This window comes from Lissotriton vulgaris, chromosome 4_1 (genome assembly GCF_964263255.1).
Source record: "Lissotriton vulgaris chromosome 4_1, aLisVul1.2, whole genome shotgun sequence".
In the NCBI taxonomy this organism is placed as follows: domain Eukaryota; kingdom Metazoa; phylum Chordata; class Amphibia; order Caudata; family Salamandridae; genus Lissotriton; species Lissotriton vulgaris.
The window spans coordinates 2,012,557,424-2,012,577,495 of NC_141691.1; the positions used below are offsets into that span (position 1 = coordinate 2,012,557,424).

General features: G+C 44.4%; 1 protein-coding gene across 11 annotated transcripts in view; it reads right to left on the reverse strand.

Annotated features, from left to right (window-relative positions):
- Positions 1 to 2,099: 2,099 nt before the first annotated feature.
- The window catches only part of PLEC (plectin), a 624,446-nt gene continuing 606,473 nt past the window's right edge, over positions 2,100 to 20,072 (reverse strand). For all 11 annotated transcript variants that reach the window (XM_086966398.1, XM_086966400.1, XM_086966394.1 and 8 more), the window contains one exon: positions 2,100 to 4,334. The gene's annotated coding sequence lies outside the window, so the exon portion shown is untranslated. The remainder of the gene's footprint in view (positions 4,335 to 20,072) is intronic.

Sequence of the window (20,072 nt, forward strand, 5' to 3'; positions counted from 1 at the left end):
CTTTTCTGTAGTGAGAGTTACTCCTGCTCAAGGAAAGTTTTCCTGAGCTACTAGCACATTTTATAACTGTAAAATAGTGACTACACTATGACTACCCAAATCAGGATTTTCAGTAGTTACCACCCAAGTATATCAAGTGAGGTTACCAGCAGAAATGCTGGGAAAAAGTTAATCAATATTAAATGCCTCCTCTTGACTTATGAAGTAACATTCAACACTTAACATGCCCTGTGGCAAAAAGGACATATCCACAGCAGTACATCTCCCCAGCTCATCTTGAATTATCATTCACCACTTTCTGAAAATGCACATTTTCTATTTAATACATTTTCCCACTGCGGGCAAACAAACTCAATTTTCCAGAAGAAAACTCATTTTTTAAAACTAAAACTGCCTTTAAAATATCAGTTTTCAGTTTTTAGGAAATGTGCAACCCCAAAACATCAGCTTGTCATTTTCATCATGTACTCCCATGTACAAATGCCACATATGGACAGACTACTTTGAATTCCCAGATATTACATTCAAATGCCATGGATGCTCACCATAGCACCACGGATGCCCGTATTATGCCAGCAATGCCCAACATAATACTAGGGCCACAGTTGTGCCAAGGCTGTTAACCATAAGGGCCAGGGCTGAGACTATATATCAGTTATAACCATTAATATGACAGGAATAGGTGCATATAGGCCAGTAATGCTTTGGTAGGTCAATGACGGCTGCCAGTATACCAAAACTAGACCCAAAATACTAAAACAGTCAAGGATGACAATTAGAATGCCATTGGCACTATTATGCCAGGAATGTACACAATTGTGCCAGAGATAACACTTTGATGATGGGGGCTAGCATATACATTTAGCGGTTCTTGGCACCAGGTATAGTTTCAGGAAGCAATAGTGTTTATTATGGACACACACATAAATGTTGATGAATCTCTTAATTTTCTCTGGTCTGGATCATACCCTGTTCCCATCAGGTCTTGGGATCATGCATCCAACTGATACGTTTTCACTCTGACTCCTCCAGTCTCACACTTTGGTTGGTCAGCATTGATTACTGCTCAGACTACTGCAGTCATATTTATTTGATGGTGCACTGTTAAAAGATAAAAGAAGGACTACAACACTGGTCAATCTCCTTGTGGCTATTGAGATTATATTATATTGAGATTGAATACATACTGTCATGTAGCAGGCCCTGAAGGCAGACACAGTGTGTTTGAGTTTAGTATGAGTTTCTGTCATAAATGTGTCTGGTTGTCACTCTAAGGGTCTTGAGATGAGCACCGCTGCCCTCTTTAATAGGCACATACTCTCTGAATTTGATACTGGGCTTGACTTCACCTCAGAGAGCTACTTTGAAGATACTGGCGAGCTACCAGTAGCCCCATAGCTACTCGTTGGAGACTCCTGATCTAAAGGGAGTTTTTTCCATCACTTAGGCTTACTGGATTCATAAGTGACCAAGGAATAGTTGCATCCCCTGTCCCCACCCTAAACCTTTTGGTAGAAACCCAGCAGAAAGCCCAGTCCCTTTTTCGGTGCATATTTCTTCACTTCTGAACACTTTCTTGATTAGTCAGGGGCATTCCATTCATGTCGGTCTTTCCGTGTGTGCGAACCGTTCTAACCAATTCTTTCAAATCACTGTCTACCCAGAGCGTGCAACACTGCTTCGGAACATAACAGTGTTAAAAAAGACTCTGAAGGTGGCAACTACTTACTTTGCTATTGTGGGCTTATGTTACACGCCACTTGAAGTGTCATGGTCTGATCGATACCCAAGTGAAATAAAGGGCCGTTTCTAAACCCTATCAAATGGCTGAATAATGACCAACAGGTAAATCCAGAAGAGACTCATGCAACTAAACTGACCCAGTCTGCTCAGAAAAGCAGAGCTATAGCCCACATGGATTATGTATTGGCAGTAATAAAGTACTGAAGGTGCTTAGTACCAAGTAAAGTCATCCACACACTACAGCAAATATCTCTTTCAGCCAGTGGTTTCTGGATTCAAAGAAGATCGCTGGATATGCACATTTCACTAAGTACCCAAACAGGACCTAATAAAAAAGGAAGAAGCAGAGAGCATCATTTCTGTATTTAATATAATATCCTTTACTTTCCTATTTGAGAGGCCACAGCTTCATACTGCTTGTTTACAAACACTTCAAGTTATTTACAATTATTTTCATTTATTTACTTAGTGTTTTTCCCCATTGACACCCACCCAATCCCTCCCCGCCACAAAAAAGAAGGTATTATACACTTTTGTAATTAAGGCCGTACCAGGACCTCTCAGTCCTAAATTCTGGCCAATATGCCACGGCTGTCCTGAAAATGCTCAAAAGACTGCCACCAAAAAGAGCGGTTACAATGGCTGGCTTATCGTACAACTTGAGGAACTGGAGAGAGAAGCAGTTACTGACAGTTTGGCATGCAAAATAAAACAGTGCAGTTATGTTTGAAAATAATACAAATAATAATAATCATAACAATACCAACATGAGCTGACACATGATGTGACAAAGTTGCACCGAGCGCATAGGACACATAAGGTTTGCAGGGATATGCTGCTGTTCAGGAAAGAAACGACTCCCAATGTAGGACAGACTGTGAGAGGGATGTTTGTTTGTGCGGGTGATGCCAAATAGCAGAATGCTGAAACAGCCATTTAGGAACTGAATGTATCAATAATACCGCCATTTTGTTTCCTACGTCTCTAATATTTACATCCACGGTATAGCATCCTCTGTAGCTCGCTGGCTCTGATGCCTATGCATCCATGTCAGGAAATAGAGAAGGGGAGGAGTTCTGCAGCGTTGTGACCAGACACGGGTGAGAGCTGGAAGGTTTTGCTACATCACATCCAAGGTGGGGGTGGTGGAGTTGGAATGACAGGTAAAGTAGCCAGGTGCAGCATGGTCAAAGCATGAAAGAGGGTAAGAAGCTCCTGTACTCCATGAAAAAGCAGGTTATAAGTGGCCAGACTGCACTGTGTATCATTGCCAGGAAGAGGTTTACGGGAGATGGTACGCAGACAACGAGGCAAGGAAGGGGAGAAGTTGGTAGATAGGTCAGCCAGTGCATTAAGGAGGCTGACTAGTACAATGGCTAAACTGACCTTTATGTCCTAAACCACTAACATTCACTGGAAAGCCATACCAGTAACAGCAAAGGATCAAGGAACCGCAGCTGAGTGGTCTGCATTCAGCACACATCATGGGTGTCTCTGGACTGGCCAATGGAGACAGGCTTGGTCTTTGCTCAGCACACTTGCAATACCAGACCAGCCCTCTTCCTCTTCCAGTTGTCACTCATCACAATGGCAGACCTCGTGAAAGGGATGAAAATCTCGTCTTTCAGTCGACCTCAAACTTTGCCACTGACACCTCAATACCCTGGGCATCAACAAACAGGGAAATACACATTTTCCTTCCCATGAGCATTTATAAGTTATTTTACAAAAGGAATTTTATTTTACTCCTAAAATCGTTAAAAATACGATTAACATGCAAACAATGTGCCAGGGGGTAAACTCTTTTCCGGTCTGTTAAATGCCGATGGGTTAAAGATAATGCTGGAGACTTTGCTACTTGCAAGATATACCCGTCGTTCATTATTGCTGCAATCTCGCTTTAACATTATCTCCTAAGGCTACATAACATTATTGGACAGGTAGTTCATGTGCCCTATTTGTTGACTGTTAATAATGGAGCATGCCAAAGGCATCCACGAGTCCACCAGATTCCAGATGAAATCCCTGAGATATATTGAGTTGCAATTTAATTGTATTGAAAGCACCAACAATAACACCTTTTACCCTCCCCACCTCCGTACTGTTTAGAGAATCTTCTAATGGTCTTGTCCAGTTCGGACCTTCTATCATTGTCACCATCATAACATCTATAAATGCATCCATCAGCCCCTGCCCACTACCCCATCAGTCCAGAGCTTTCTTTGGGTCTATCTTTGTCTTTTTGTTTAATTCAAGCATTGTGTCTTAGAGTACAGCTATCAGTGCTGTAGATCAGATGAACAAAGAATCTCAAGGAGGAAGTGAGCCCTGGTGCCCACCTCAGCACTGTGCTATGTGTTGAACCCACTAGTGTGATGCACCAGTCTTGCTGAAGCACAGCTCTCCAGTATCCCAGGACAGGGCAGATGTGCAGGGGCACAGTTGGTTAACAGGTGTCTGGATACATGTGCAGGATGCCTTAGCAGACTCCTCAGTGCTGAATCACAGCCCCATCCCTTTTCAGTACTGTGGTACAGACTCCTCGCCAGCAGGCAGGAGCAGCTCGGGTTCACACTGGATATCCATCAACACTAAAACAAAGATGGGAAAATGAAAATAAAATGATGCCATTTAGTTTAATCAAATAAAAGACGGCACATGAGATGAAAAAAATAATATTGGAATGAATACACCTTCGCAAAGCAGAGCAAGATCCCCAACAACACATAACCATATGCTAAGCAAGATCATAAAAACCTGAGGTTCATTAAACAAAAGTTGATACCAACATCTTACCATTACCAAAAGGCAGGTCTAGTCAAGCAACTGCCATTCACTGAAGCAAGACCCACACCAGCAGGCAACCTTTAAATGAAACGGGCCCTCAGCAATAATTCAATATTCACTAAACCACGGCAAACATACTAATAACTGAATAGACCCACTCCAACTAAAGAAAATTGACTTAAGTGAGACACAGAATAGCAAAAAGCCAGCCGCTAATGTTAGACCAATGCCGCCAACAAACTATTTATTGAAACAATGCCCAAACCAGCAACAAATCAATCACTTAAGCAGTGCCCAATCAAAAGCGAGGCCGACATAACGTAATATATACATCATCAGAACTTATTTCACTAAAGCATGGTCTATACTATTAGTCCATCATTCACTTAGGTAGAGCTCCATCTGCACTTGTCATTCACTAAAACAAGGCTTTTAAAAAACAATTGATTATTCACGAATGCAGCATTCCACGGTTTGCTAACGCAAGGCCATACTATTGACAAAGCATAAGCCACACAAACTCTCCACCAATTAATACTTATGAATTAACAAATGACTATAATTGTCACATATGCAAAGTCTTCATAAACAACTCATCGTTCAAGAAGCCAGCATCAGTAATAAGTCCTTTCAGTACTGAAAGACCTCAGAAATAGTCTGCTGTTTAGTAAGAATAATTACAACAGTAACCATCCATTCACTAAGTAAGATCCACACCAGCAACCTACTATTCGCTAAAACAAAGACTAGAGTGGAGACCCTAGTCTGGAATCAAATCTGGGGTCTCAGAGGGGATGAGAGGTAGAAAGCATAAGATGTGCCCTCGCCTACATATTTAACTGATCCTCATTAAGATCATGGAGGATCCTAAATGTATAGAAAGGGAAGCTATACTCTTAATCAGGACATCCCACTGTGTTGTTAGGTAGACCCTCACACAACCCTATTGGTGTCATGCTTCATCATCGGGTCCCCTCCTGGTCCCTAAAAACCAGGACGTGCTTGAGAATATTAAAGGGTGCACTGTGTGGTAGTTTAAAAATACCTAGGAACTCCAAGGTATTCCTTTTGTTCCTTGTATGAATTAAATTAAAAATAAAGGGGTGTCTATGGAGGTAATGGTCCTACACCCTATCTGTAAGCATCAACATGTTTCAGCCCTACATCAAGGAGGCCAGCGGGTCCAGGGCTTTCATCAGGATTTTTAAACTATGCCTTTGAATGCGGTTTTTGTCCGTCAGTCAAACCTAACTAATTTTGTCAGGACAATCCACAACATGCAACAAATATTTGGCATGCATAAAGGACCATTGTGCCCTTGTGTTTTGATCAGAATGTTGTATTTTGGAGTTCCTATATATGTAACGCTAGGCTACAAGGGAGGAGTGTAGAACATGCCCCTATGGTCACCCATTTGTCAAGGGTAACCTGTCTCCTATTCACCTACTTGGTCTGCGTATTCAAAGTGGGGAGGTGTTGTGCATTGTCTTGACAAAATCTGTTAAGTTTGAATGACAAAGACTGAATTCCGGGCATGGCTTCTAAGTACTGATGAAAGCCCTGGACCGGTTGGCCTCCATGAGGTAGGGCTGAAACATGTTGACGCTTATAGATAGTGAGTAGGACCATTAACCACCATATACACCCCCCTTTTTCAAATGTTAATCATACCTGTAACACTGCAAATATAAGGGATACCTTGGTGTTCAGAGGTATTTTTAATCTAAGACCATGGCACGAAAAAGTATCCAAAGTGCTCCATGGAATATGGTCGATCCCATCTTATATTTGGGGACCAGAATGACACCCGATGATGAAGCATGACATCAATAGGGTGTGTGAGGGCCTACCAAATAACACACTATGATGTCCTGATTATGGGAATCGTTTCACTCTATATACATTGGAGATACTGAGCTGCAGGAGGATCAATTAAACATGTAGGATACCTTTTGTGGAGACTCGGAGTGGAGACCCACCATTCACAAAAACAGGGGTCATATCAGCAGCTAACCATTCTGTAAAGCACGTTCCACACCAACAATATTCAGTCCATTTACAAGTCCCAGAAACATCCATTTACAAATCACAGAAAAATCACACACCATCTTTTTAAATTTAAGTTAAGCAATGATTAAAACAACAGCTACATAATCAACACACGTATACATAGGAAACTTTGCCTCCATTTTTTGCAAAGTAACTGCCAGCCTTGCTGGCAGCCTCCACCCTACATTATGCAAGCATCAAGGGTAAGTCCACTAAATCCACTGTTTTATTAGCAAAGGTTACTCTAACACTCACGCAGCAAATGCATCTTCACCATTGCACTATTCTTTTGAAACCCCACACCACATTATTTCACATTGCAAAGGCTTCATCATCATACCCTACCCACCATTCAGAAAGTGAGGACCATGGCACCAAGTCAGAAAACACATATAGTCAGGTTTCTCTGAAGGTCTGAATATATACTTTTATCAGGTAAAATAAAACACATTTTGGGAAAAGCACTTTTTATGCTACAATTAATCTCCAATTTAAATGTGTGTCTGGCTCAGTTGTGTAAGTGTTGTACAAATCCTTGCAGTACTACCAGTAGGCCACTGCAGGTGTTTCTATTAGACACAGGCCATCTTCTGAAGCCCATTGGTGCATTCTTCCACTGATAGACATTATGATCTGCCATGCTGTGCATGGGGTTAATATATCTATCTCATGACATTAGACTGATCTTGATTTAAGTGCAGACAAACCTATTACCACACAGAAGGACAGGTGCTCAATGTTGTTTTTCTTTTTAGGCTGAGCCTAGCGGCAGCGCGCATTCGCTCCTCGCTCTGCGAGGCATGCAGTAGTCGGGTATGCTTTGGAAGCCTCGCCTTCTCTCCACCCATATTTTTGATTGGCTGGTGTCATTGTCCTTGGTAAATGCTGGCTTCCGATTGATAATGAGGCTTGTTAGTCCCTCCTTGTTACCGCCCTGTCGCCATTTGTTACCTCCCATGAGGACTGGATCTTTTATTGTGGCTTTACACGGTCTCCTTCATAAGTCGGTAAGCACTAATCTTTTTATTTGCCTTGCGGGCCGAAAGGGAGCGTTTCTACTCACTAATCTAACAAGCATTTGCAATGCAATAGGTTTTCATTTACCAGAGTTTGAGCTATTGACATTGCAAATAAGAGTGCCTTTTATTTTTTGTTTTTAAAACATAAATAAAAGGCATTGTCATTTACAATGCCAATAGCTTAAACTTATGTAAATGCGAGACCTATTGAATTGCAAATGCTTGTTTCTGTTGGATGCTGGGACCTGTTCTCTTTGCTGGGAATATGAGAGTGCCTGACGGGTGCTACTGAGCTGTCACCCTCCTGAGAATACAGAATGCCATGCAGCATTTTGCCAGGAGGTGGCAGAGGCTACTTCATATGCTAGATAGAGCACCTATCACAGATGGAGAAAAAAGATTAAATGTCTCCAGGTTGGTTTAATCTGTTGTAGGAAATTCATCTATTGATAAATAGGCGAGGTTGCGTTTGTAAACAGCATATTTCACTGTGTAGCCAATACTAGGGGAGTTGTACTCTGTCTGCACCATACCAAACTCGGCAGGTAATAATCAGTGGAGGGGTGTAACAAACCCTCTAATCTTTGAAGACAGCTGTGCAAATTCCCCTATCATCCCTGCAATCATCATACTTCACAGCCTGTAATCGATGATGTTAGAAGGAACCTTGTTCACAGTTTCTACCGCTACCCAGCACTAAGGATCCATACACTACTGTGGATTACATCTGTTTTTGCTGTAGGGAATACATTTTACAGTTCACGACTCACCATTGTAAAACACTCCAGAATGTATGTTTTGGACGGTTATAAAAGCCAGGAGCTAATGTATTGTGAATGCACATTCTTTGACGACGGGCAACATATCTCACAATCTGTAGCCCTTCCATGATTGTAAACAATGCTTCCCAGCCCACCCAGTATGTCAACACTTGAAACTCTCCTATGTAAAGGCCCTTTCCCTCTTTATGTATCTTCTCATATAGGATCCACCCGTCTTGCTGTAAAGAGCCATTTGTCAAATTGTCAGTGACATGCCTGTTGCTCCTCCCAATATAAATAATACTTCTCTGCTAGGTGATTCTTCCTATAAACATTTGAATATATAGTCGCACAAGTGGAATCCCTGGAGCACCATTCCCAAGGATTTTCTTTTATGAAACATGCCTGTAAGAAGCAATCTTTTCTTTTCTATGTTTTTGGTTTTAAAAAAAATCCAATTAGCAAACAGTTCATTTGGCTGAAAGAAATACTAAAAAACACCGAAAAAATGGAAAATGTAGCCTCTAAAACGGCTGGGCAGAGTGCTCCAAATAGACACTGCACTGTAAAGAAACTCCAGCGTCAGCCCGTCTTCCCATCATGCAATGCGGGAGTCACCTCAGGGAGAGAGTGTTTGTTTGCCTCAGCTGGATGTCAGCTGCTCTGCCTGACAGTCCACTGGCTCTAGAGGAGCAAGGACATTTCTGTCTGCTCTTCAGCTCATGGTGTGACCAAGTCTTATTCCCCTTCAGGACCCTCAGGCCACTCGTCAGGTTGATGGCACTTCTGCTCCTGGTTGACATAGAGGCACTCTCATAGAGACAAATAATAATAATAACTGATTTTTTAAAGCGCCTGGTTACACTGGGCTAGAGTCTCCCTGCGCTGCATTACGGCTATAACCAGAGCACCACAACACTAATAATACAACCCACCCCCGCTACCAAGCCCACGCCTACTCTTTGGGAAAGAGGTACGTTTTTAACTCTTTACGGAACACCAGTTCTGACGTCTCCAGTCGGAGTCTAGGAGGAAGTTTGTTCCAGTGTTGAGCTGCCAGAACGCGAAAGGAGCACCCTCCCATCCTCGCTCTTCTGAACTTCGGAACCTTGACCTGCCCTGTCCCGCTAGATCTCAGTTGCCGGGTTGGGTTGTAAAGGGTTAGTAGGTTATGGAGATAGATGGACCCTTTCCCCTGCGTAATTCGGTGACTGACACATAAGGCTTTGAACAACACCCGGTCCCTGACCGGGAGCCAGTGTAGCAATTCCAATGCCCTCTTCGAGGAGGCTCTCTTGGGCAGCATCAGAACCAAGCGTGCCGCTGCATTTTGTGTCCGCTGCAGCCTTTGAATACACTTAGCATTCGTTCCCAGGTAAAGGGCATTCCCAGAGTCCAGCCTCGTTGTTATTAAGGCATGGACCATGGTTTTCCTGGCTGTCGTTGGCATCAGGTCCAGTGTCTTCCTGAGACCCCTCAGAATACCGAAGCACATGCCTGCCACCGTCTTGTATGGTGCTCAAACGAGATCTTAGTATCGTGCCATACCCCTAAGTTCCTAACTTGTTCGCTAGGTGAGGGTGCGGGCCCAACGCTTGAGGCCACCAAGCCGAAGTCCACACCGAAGGAGCCTTTCCAACAATCAGCACCTCAGTTTTATTTCCATTTAGTTTGAGGCAATTGTTCGCCATTCAAACCGCCAATTCCTGTAAGCAAGTGCTAAAATTGCTGGTTACCTTCTCCTCTGGTTATGACAGAGCCACTACCAGCTGAGTGTCATCTGCGTAGGACACGATTTCCACCCCAAAGTTTTACGTGATCTCTGCCACAGGTGCTACATAAAGGTTAAAAAGAGTTGGGCTAAGACTGGACCCTTGTGGCACCCCCCGTTTCAGGCTCATATCTTTGGACCGAAATGGTCCCTGTGCCACTTGAAAACTGCGATCTTGCAGAAAGGACTACAGCCATTCCCACGCTTTACCCGCCACCCCTCCCCTTTTTAGACACTGTAGCAGCGTGTGGTGAGCTAGTGTGTCAAATGCGGCACTTAGATCCAGCAGAATCAGCGCCGCCGTCTGACCCTCATCTACAAATTTCCGTAAGGTCTCTGTAGATAGGAGCAGTGCTGATTCTGTCGAGTGAAGTGCACGGAAACCTGACTGAGTGGGATGGACCAGCTTATGAGCATCAATATGGGCAGTCAGCTGAATGCTAACAACCTTCTCCGCGATCTTAGCGAAGTAAGGTAGCAGCGAGATAGGGCGCAGGTTGTCTAATTGCTCCATACTAACGTTAGGCTTTTTTTTCAAAGGGAGCACCACTGCCATCTTCCAAGATTTTGGCACATTTCCTGAGCTAAAGGATAGCTCTAATAGGTGTCTGATGTAGGGCTCTAAGATCTCCCCACTGCCTCTCAAAACTTTAGGTGAAGCAGGATCTTTAGGGGAACCAGATTTGATGTTAGCAGCTATTATGCCTAAAGCGTCCCGAGGAGGGACTCCGAAGGTCGTTAAACAATGCTCCCCCTTTATGTTGATAGAAGCCTCCTCTACCGTGCAGCCTTCTCTGGCCGCCTCAGGGCTCAGGGAAGGAGTAGTAGATCCTCTCCACCTTATCCGCAAAAAACTCTGCCAGCCGGTTACAGGATTCCTCTGACCCAGTTACCGGTGCTACAGTGCTGGATAGGTCAGCTATTTCTTTAAAGACGGAGAACAGCTCCTTCACTGAATTATCTGCTCCCTCTACCCTCCCTCTGTAGTAGGATGCCCGAGTCTTTCAAATCAGGGCATGGTATCCTTTAAGACTGTTTTTGTACTCGCTCCTGTCTATCGCTAAGAAGCCTCTCCTCCAGCGTCTCTCAAGGCACTTGCATGCCACCTTCTCCTTCCGAAGTTCAGCCTCGAACCATAGGGTAGATTTAGTTTGTATTCCTGGTCCTTAACTCGACCAGGGTGCAGTGCAATTAAGTGCCTCCATAATGCGTCTATCCAGAGCCTCACAAGCTGACTCTATCTCAAGACCACCCGGAGGCCCACCCTGGCCAAGGGCCTTGTTGAACATCCCTGAGGAGAAGCCTGCCCCTTCCTGCGTCCCTCCTTGATTTCCACCTTCCCCTGTGTGTTAACTGCAGGGAAAGCCGCCTTAAAAGAGATCAAATAATGATCTGACAAGACCACGGGTGTCGGGGATTCGATTGTCAGCATCTCCCACTTTGCAAAAATCGGGTCAAGTAGATGGCCAAGGCAGTGTGTAGGCAGTTCTGATTTTAAGGTCATTTGTAGTGCTGCTAATTTCTGACGGATCTCTTGCGCCTCAACATCAGAGGCCACGTCAAAATGGAGATTCAAATCTCCCAGGAGTAAGAGCCTCTCATACCCGAGGGCTGGCTGCATCAAGCAATCGAGCAGACTCGAAGCAAACCGCACCCTTGATCCCAGTGGTCTATACACTAAAAAACCCTTTAAAATGTGATTGTCGGATGCTGAGATTGAGAAGAACCCGCAATATCAACAGTTTCGAGGGTGCACTGAATCTCATGCTTGTATATTATGGCAGCCCCCCCTCCCCTCCCCGTTGGTCTATCTATCCTACTGATTCCATAGCTGTGGGGAAGTGCTTCTAAAATATCTGGCGCCGAGGCCTCATCAAGCCACGTTTCTGCAAGGAAGAGTACGTCCACTTGCACATCTAGCAGGTGGTTGTGTACTTCTGCACTATGCTTCCTTAAAGATCTACAGTTGATCAGAGAACAGCTCAGCGACTGGCCACTGTTCCTGAACTTCAACTGGTGACTTACAGAGAAGGAGAAATAGTTGCACCTCCTACTGTGACTATCCAGCGCAATACTATGTTTGCATTTTCCCCCCAATGTAGAGCACAATCCATACAGCTGCTGAGAAGTGTATTGCCTCCTTGAGTCGAAACGGGCTGCGGTTCTGGCCCCTGGCCCCGGCCGTCCATGGATGGGCACAGACGGGCTTGCCGGCGGCGAGCCCGCTGCGTCCGTTCGCGGTGCGGGCGCTGAGGCATGTGACCTTCATCCCCTGTCTCACCCAGCAGCTAGAGCTCTAACCCCACTAAGCGGAAGTGCCTGGCTCTACCTACCCCAACCTCCGCGCAATGGTACTAGCTACCGCGTCGGACCAGGGCGGGAAGGACAGAACACTGAGGTCAGGCCTCCAGATCAGGTGAGTGGGAACCAGCAACCTCCCTTGCCTTTACCAGTTAAAAAGTGGCGTTCCTATGCTCAAATAAGCCCAGCGCCAGCCGTGTCTTAAAATAATAAGCTATGAAGCTCTTAACAGTTAATAAAATACCAGCAGGAGTGAAGGTTTCAGCCGTAACGCAAACGGATCACGGGGACACTGCCACCGCCCTCCTTCACCGTAATGCGGCCGCAGCACCAAACGTCCTTTATCCCCGGTCTCACCCAGCAGCTAGAGTGCTAACCGCCGTAAGCGGAAGTGCCTGGCTCTACCTACCCCACCTTCCGCGCAACAGTACTAGCTACCGCGTCGGACCAGGGCGGGAAGGACAGAACACTGAGCTCAGGGTTCCAGATCAGGTGAGTGGGAACCAGCCACCTCACTTGCCTTTACAGTTGGCTGCGAGATTGTCGACGTTCAGGATTTTTGGATTTTCCCTGTAGGTGTCTGGTGGTTCCTTTTCTCTGTGGTTGATCTCCAAGCTGAGGACTATGAAGGCTATCAGGCACCCCCCCCATCATCCGTACGGTGCCCAGAAGCCAGGCAGTAACATCAAGCGAGAAGGTGCAATCTTGGTGGTGTATTTAAGAAGCTCCAGCATCTCTGGAGCGACATTCTTCCTCAAAAGAACTCCGTCCCAGTTCTGTTGGTGGAGGACGAGTTTCTAACACCTAGAGTTCCAGTGGGTCTAAACCTCCAATGCCACATTCTCCAGCATTGCAACAATAGAAGTAGAAAAGGCATGGCATGACAGGATGAGTCAAAGGAAAAGGGACTGTCACTCCAGCAAAAGAAGCTCCAACAGGTCTCACAGATCTAGATCTCCCAACCCTCTGTGAATAATCTCATCATCATCAGGATCTAGTGGGCCCTCTGTCAGGGATGCAGACTTACCGCCTCGGAGAGTGTCCCTAGTGGACAATATGATGTCTTCTAATTTGGCGATGAACAGAGCAGCTCAAAAACGGAATATTGAAGAATCTACTCCTGTTCATCAGAGATCAGTGATTTTCTAAATTCTTCCTGATGGTTGCTTGGATTCCAGGTCAGCGACAGGCTCGCTGAATACTTTTCTTACGCCTGCCTTGATAAAATCTATTAACTGTCCTCGAGAGAGGGAAAAGTCCTGAATCGGTCACCTCATGAGAGAAACACCACTTCCTGTTTCATTGGAAGTATTTGCTGCCAGGAAATGCTTCAGTGGCTCTTGATCAACATTCACAGCTCAACCCGAATAGGAAAATAAAAAAATGAATTTGGTTGGGAACAAAGTTTGTACAACTTCAACTACAGCCCATAGAGTTCCTAGTTCCACTGTCCTGCTGGCTGTAAGAACATAGAGCTATGGAACTCAGTCGACCATTTTCTTGCACGTGTTCTTGAACAAAACAGGAGTATTTCAAAAGTATCCTTCAGGAGGATATGATCTTGTTGAAATAGACTATTAGTGCAGCGTGCAATTCATCTGATGTGCCAGCATTCAACATCTATCATGGCATCTCTTTGGAACATCTTTGACTCCTCAGGCACAACATGGAAAGAATGGACATGCCTTTTCTATATAGTCTCTCTTTGGATCTAATGCCAATGGTCAGCTTCAGTGCATGAGATCAGAATTAGAAACGTTAAACTCTGTTTTAGATGAAAAAGAAAGGATTCTGTAAAGGCTCAATTTAAGAGTGATGAAGCAGGCCAAAAATATACACCTGTATCCTTTGGAAAAGGCAGCAACAGTTAGAACTGCAAGAACATTTACAAAACCATTCTCTTCTCCCATACACCCCCCCCCACCACCGAGATAAAAATCAAAAAGTAGGGGCGCCTAAAGAGCTTTTGGTAAACACTTACAACAAAATAATGACTCTCACTCCGTCACAACCATTCAGGGCCCTCGTGGGTGGGGACATTTGAAACCATATTCCCTCATGGCAAGTGATAAGAAAAGACAACTGGCTGTCCAAGTCTTTACAATTGAAGTTTCTGACACAAAAGATAAAGGGGCAGATTTACGTTTCCTGGCGCATCCCTGCAGATCAGCAGGGATGCGACAGGAAACTTGCGACGCGCATTTTAATCCTTGCGCCACCACGGATGCGCCGAATTAAAAATGCGGCGCATCATAGCGCAAGGAAATGCAGATGCGTGTCGCATCTGGTGCTGTAACCTTGGCGCAGGGCTGGAGTTGTGTCGCGGGCGCGGCGCAACTCCAGCACTGTGCCAAACCTTACCATGTCTAACATGGTGCGTCAAGCCTTACGCCTGCTTCAAGCAGGAGCAAGGTTTTGACGCAGCGGGGTCGGAACAGTGACTGAGTGAAATCTTGTAGATTTCACTCAGCCACTTTTCAGAGGCATTCCTGCGCCAGAACAACCCCCCCCCCAGCGCCAGAATGCCCACATGAAACCTGATGCAGGTTTCATGTGGCGCAGGGCTTTACAACATGACATCTCCCTAGATGCGTCACGTTGTAAATACCCCGCATTAGAAAACAGACTAGCTCAGCTGGCAACTCCGAGAACATCACAAATGGGTACAGACCGTGTTGTACTTCAAAATTATCTTCTGCAACTGAATACTCCAAAATCAATTTGTTCGTCACAGGAAACAAATTCCACAACTGTGAGACCAGGTTTCCTCATCTCATATCCAAGGGTAAAATGCACTTTCGATAAACTGGTAGAAGACATTTGCCTGCACTTTTCGTCTCCACCCCTGCTACCCAAAGTCATCGTCAAAATGAGGCAGTGCAAAATAAAGATCTTCCTCATAGACAGACTGAGGTGGCATCAAGACCTGCTTCACCTGTCACTTCAACCTCACAGGAGACTTCCACTCGAACCAAACCTACTTTTTAAGATGTTAGGCTAGATTTCCCACCCCAGCCCTACACTTGCTGAACTTGACTGCCTGGCACTTGGGTACCTACACAATGGACACTTGAATCTTGCAGAGGACTGCATGATGATATTGAAAGAAACAAAATGATCATCTCTACCTGTTCATGCACCTTTAAAAGGTGCATGGTGCCTTCAGAAGCAGGCGGACCTGCGAACGTGTCAAGAAGACATTGAATTACCTCATCCTCTTTATTTGGCAGACTCTGTCCTTCAGTTTTCTTCAATTAAACTACATTTGGCTCCCATCACTGCTTATAGTAAAAGCCCTTCTCAGAGTTCCTTTATCAACAGGTAAGTGGTAAACTTTTTTCTAGATGGCCTAAGTAAAGTTTTCCCCTCAGTGACGAGACTGTCTCCTACTCCTTGGGAGCTTAACGTTGTCCTTTCCAAGTTATTGGGCCCATCATTGCTTGAACCCATGCACAAAGCAGAACTACAAAATATCTCATGGAAAGTGGACTTTCTTTTTACCATATCATCTGTCAGAAGGATGAGTGAGCTTCAAGCTCTATTTTCAGATGATTAATATGTAGTTTTCCACCAAAACATAATTTCCTTAAGAAATCGCCCTTCTTTACTGCATGAAGTAAGTTTAGACTTTTTTATCTATTAGACAGTTGCACACTCCCTAGGTTCTTTCCAGATCATTCATCTCCGACTGAAAGCTCTTCATTCTTTGGATGTTAAAAGAGCTTTGAAACATTACCTAGACAAGACTAAATCCATTCGACAGACTAAACAATTACTCAAAAATTATGATACAGTTGTCATGGTTTTGTCTTTATCAAATCAAATCGTAGGTAGATTGTATCTTGCTTAATAAAATAGTTTCAGAAAGTCTCTTCTGGGTAAGTTCTTTTTACCCATAGGAAGGCAGATACTACTGATCTCATCCAGATTGTCCCTTTTCTGGGTAATTGTAAAGCAGCAACCTGTAGGTTGGTGCATACTTTTGCTAATTATTATTACTATATATGCTGTGACTCTTAAACAGTTACTTTGGCTGGTTAGATCTCATTACTTAATTTTTCTCAAGAATGGTCCCTTCTTTACCATCGTCCTTCAAACGTTCCCTACAGGCCTGGGTGTATTTAGCTTACTTTATTCTATTTTTTGGGATATCAGCCAGTGCTATGACCAAAAAGAGAAACGTTACTTACATTTGATCCTAGTTACCGGTCATGGATATTCTCTCTGAATCCCTAAACAACCTTCCTGCCTCCCTGATTCAAAGGACTCTGGTTAAAAGACTATGGGCCAGATGGTAGGTCGGGCTAGATGGTAGGTCGGTAACGGCCGAAATTAACGAATTTGAGGCTTGTAGGGGGCTGAAATTAAGAATTCGGTAATTTACCGAATCGGTAATTTAAGGAATCGATTTCTTAAATACCGATTCGGTAAATTACTAAATTCCTAATGTAGGGAGCACTTAAATGAGTGCTTATCCCATGTTAGGATTTGTTATTTACCACCTACTACAAGTTGGTGGTAAAAAACGGAAAAAAAACAAAAAGCTATTTAATGCAAATTGCTTCAGTGCCATGTTGCAGACATACATGCCCTCAGGGCAAGTATGTCTGCAGCATGTGCACCCATAAACAATTGAGGGGTGCAACAGGGTGTCAAAGTGACACCCTGCCACCCTTCAATGTTTTCCCCCTTTTACCGAATGGGTATTTACCAATTCGGTAATTGCCATTCATTCCTATGGGCCTGGAGGCCCATAGGAATGAATGGCAATTACCGAATTGGTAAATACAGATTCGTTAAATACCGAATCTTAACGATTCCGAAATTTGTACCGAATTATTAGCTACATAGCATTTACCGATTCGTAAATACCGAATCGGTAAAATTCAGTATTTGCGAATCGGTAAATACTATTTATCTACATCTAGCCCTATATGCCCAGGAATAATTCACTCCATTTCCTTCAAAACAAGCTGCTTCCTGACTCTAGAGCAGTGTTCTTCAATCTGTGGGGCGCGCCCCCCAGGGGGGGCGCGACACCATTCCAGGGGGGGCGCCACTCCACGCCAATCTGACCTTTGTTCCCTGCAAGTCTTCTTGGAGGACTCCGGTGTGTGGAAGGGGGAGGGAGGGGAGCTCGATGAGGCAGGCTGGCGTAGCTAGGGGGGTGCGGTGGGGGCACAAAAGCCTCACAATTTTGGGGGCGGCCATGGACAGAATGAAAAGGACGAACCAACTGCAAAAATGGGCAGTTTTCAAAAGATAACGTTGCTACAGTCTTTTTTTCGTGTGTTTGAATCATGTTAAAAGTTTTCACTTTGATTGCTGGAAACACAGTACAAATTCGTGCTAACTGGCCAAGCTTACATCTAAGAAATTGTTTAACAAATAACGTATTTTATAGAAAGTACGGAAATTAAGGCATGCAGCCAGGACCAGTTAAATGAAAGCCCACTGAAAAACAGAAGGTGTCTGAGAATCAAAGATAAATATAAGGAAATAATTTGACAAACAACAAATATTAGTGCAAGAACGAAAACAAATGGATGCAGGCAGGGAAAGTTAAATGGGCTAATAAATTACTGAAAGTGTGCAAGAAAAAAAGAAAATCAGTGTCTGCTGCTAACAAAATGTTTTCAGGAAATACATCCCCAAAAGGCATTTGAGATAGCAGGGCGGTTCCTGCTCGAGGGCATTGGGGCTCCGCCGCCCTTACTTTCAGGGTCAAATAAATAAAAGCTAACTAAACTACTGTTTTAAAAACGTTCACACACTAACAATTTGGCTGGGGGGCTGTTGGTCCACTCTGTGCAGTGATGCTTTCAGTTTCCAGAAACTTTCACCTCTGGGCGGGCCCAAAGCTAAGAGTATTTGCCGGGTGACGAGCTCACAGCAAGGAGGCCTGTGATGTCATCAGCCCGGCAAATAAATAGCTGAGGATCAGTCTCCTCCCTTTGACAACATGAGTGTTACATTCCCCATTTACCCCCTGGCGTTTTTGAGAGAAGAGGTAGAGAGCATGGTATCCCCACCCTTTCCCAACTCGTCACGGAGGGGTGAATCCTATCCTGTGAGGAGTTGGGAAAGGGTGGGGTTGAGGCTGTAGGCAGGCGGGAAGCAGAACAATCGAAACTGCGCAGTTTGTCATCAAGACTTTTGAAGACATACTGTGCAGACTTACTGTGCTGCAATTAATGCAGGACACCAATTCAGCCAGAAGACTCATGGCGCAGATGTACCACACTGCAGGAGCAACAGCTTACTTTTCCAGACAATCCATGTAGTTTTCTCAGCCTCCACCCTGTCAGTGAACCACCATGGAAGTAAAATAAATGTGTCAGATGTATTTTCACATCCTTTTCCCTTTCACTTCTCCCTTCAATTAATCTAATCACCAACTCCTGGGTTTATGCCATGGTTGAGATGTCTGGGACTGAGGCTATAGGCAGTGCAAGTTTCTCACACTACCTGTCAGTTGATCAAAAATGTGTTCAGAATACATGGTCATCCAAACCTTGGCCTCTTTGCAGAGTGAGCACAGGGCAATGGTCGTGTATTCAAGTTGTACTTGTGATTCTGTGCAAATGTGTACGATGGGTCCCAAACATGGGGATACACAGTCGTTAAAAATATTGACAAGGTGAAAGTAATAAAATACGGCGCTTGCTTGCTACTTAAAAGTAATCCTTCACTTTTATGCCTCACCACTTTCACCACAGGTACGCCCCCCCTGCGCCGGAACGCCTCCTTATGGCGCAGGGCTTTACAACATGACGCATCTCCCAGATGCGTCACGTTGTTAATACCCCGCACCATGGCGCATCTTTTGCACCGCCGCTGTGTCACAAAAGTTACTCAACGGCGGCACAAAGGAGGCGCAAGGGGCTTGTAAATCTGCCCCTCAGTATTTGAGCAAAGAAGGCATGAAAGAGCTGAGACTGGATCATAAAATCAAAGCTGGTCTGAACAGGGGCCTCAAAAATACATTTAGCCCACAGGCCCCATAATCCTTAAAACGTCCCTGAAAGTTTCTTTTAAAAGTACACAGACAGGCACGCAAAATGCCAGCCAGCGATGTGTTGTTTAAACAGCTTGCAAATTGCTAAGTATGTATTCATTTGTAATGTTAACAAGCTCTCGGTCCCCCTTTCTTTTTGTTGATTCATTTGTAATGTGATTTTTCTATCTTTGTTCCCTTTTATTATCAGTCATGGATCATTCATGCAGCTCTAGAAAACAATTAAAAGTTCTTTCTATTTATATTTGCTGTTCAAAGTATGCACAGACAAGTGCTGAAAATACAGCTTTAGGTAACTGTTCATTTTTATACTATCTGTGACATCAAAATAATGAGCTGGCAACCCTAGTTATAAGACTGGAAGTTTGTTGAGGGATCAGCACATTATTTATTTCCTCCACCCTGATCCCTGGTTACTGCCATAATAGCAATAGTTTAACACATTTGAAACCCTGTGCTGCCGTCAATAACATGCTGAGTAACTTCAAGTGTCTGGGAATGCACCCTGCATTCAGACCACTCACTCCTCATTCTCACCCTTCACTCTCACCCAGCACTCACACTGATCCCGATGCACTCACATCATTCACCCACTTACCCTCCACTCACAGTGATCACTGCAC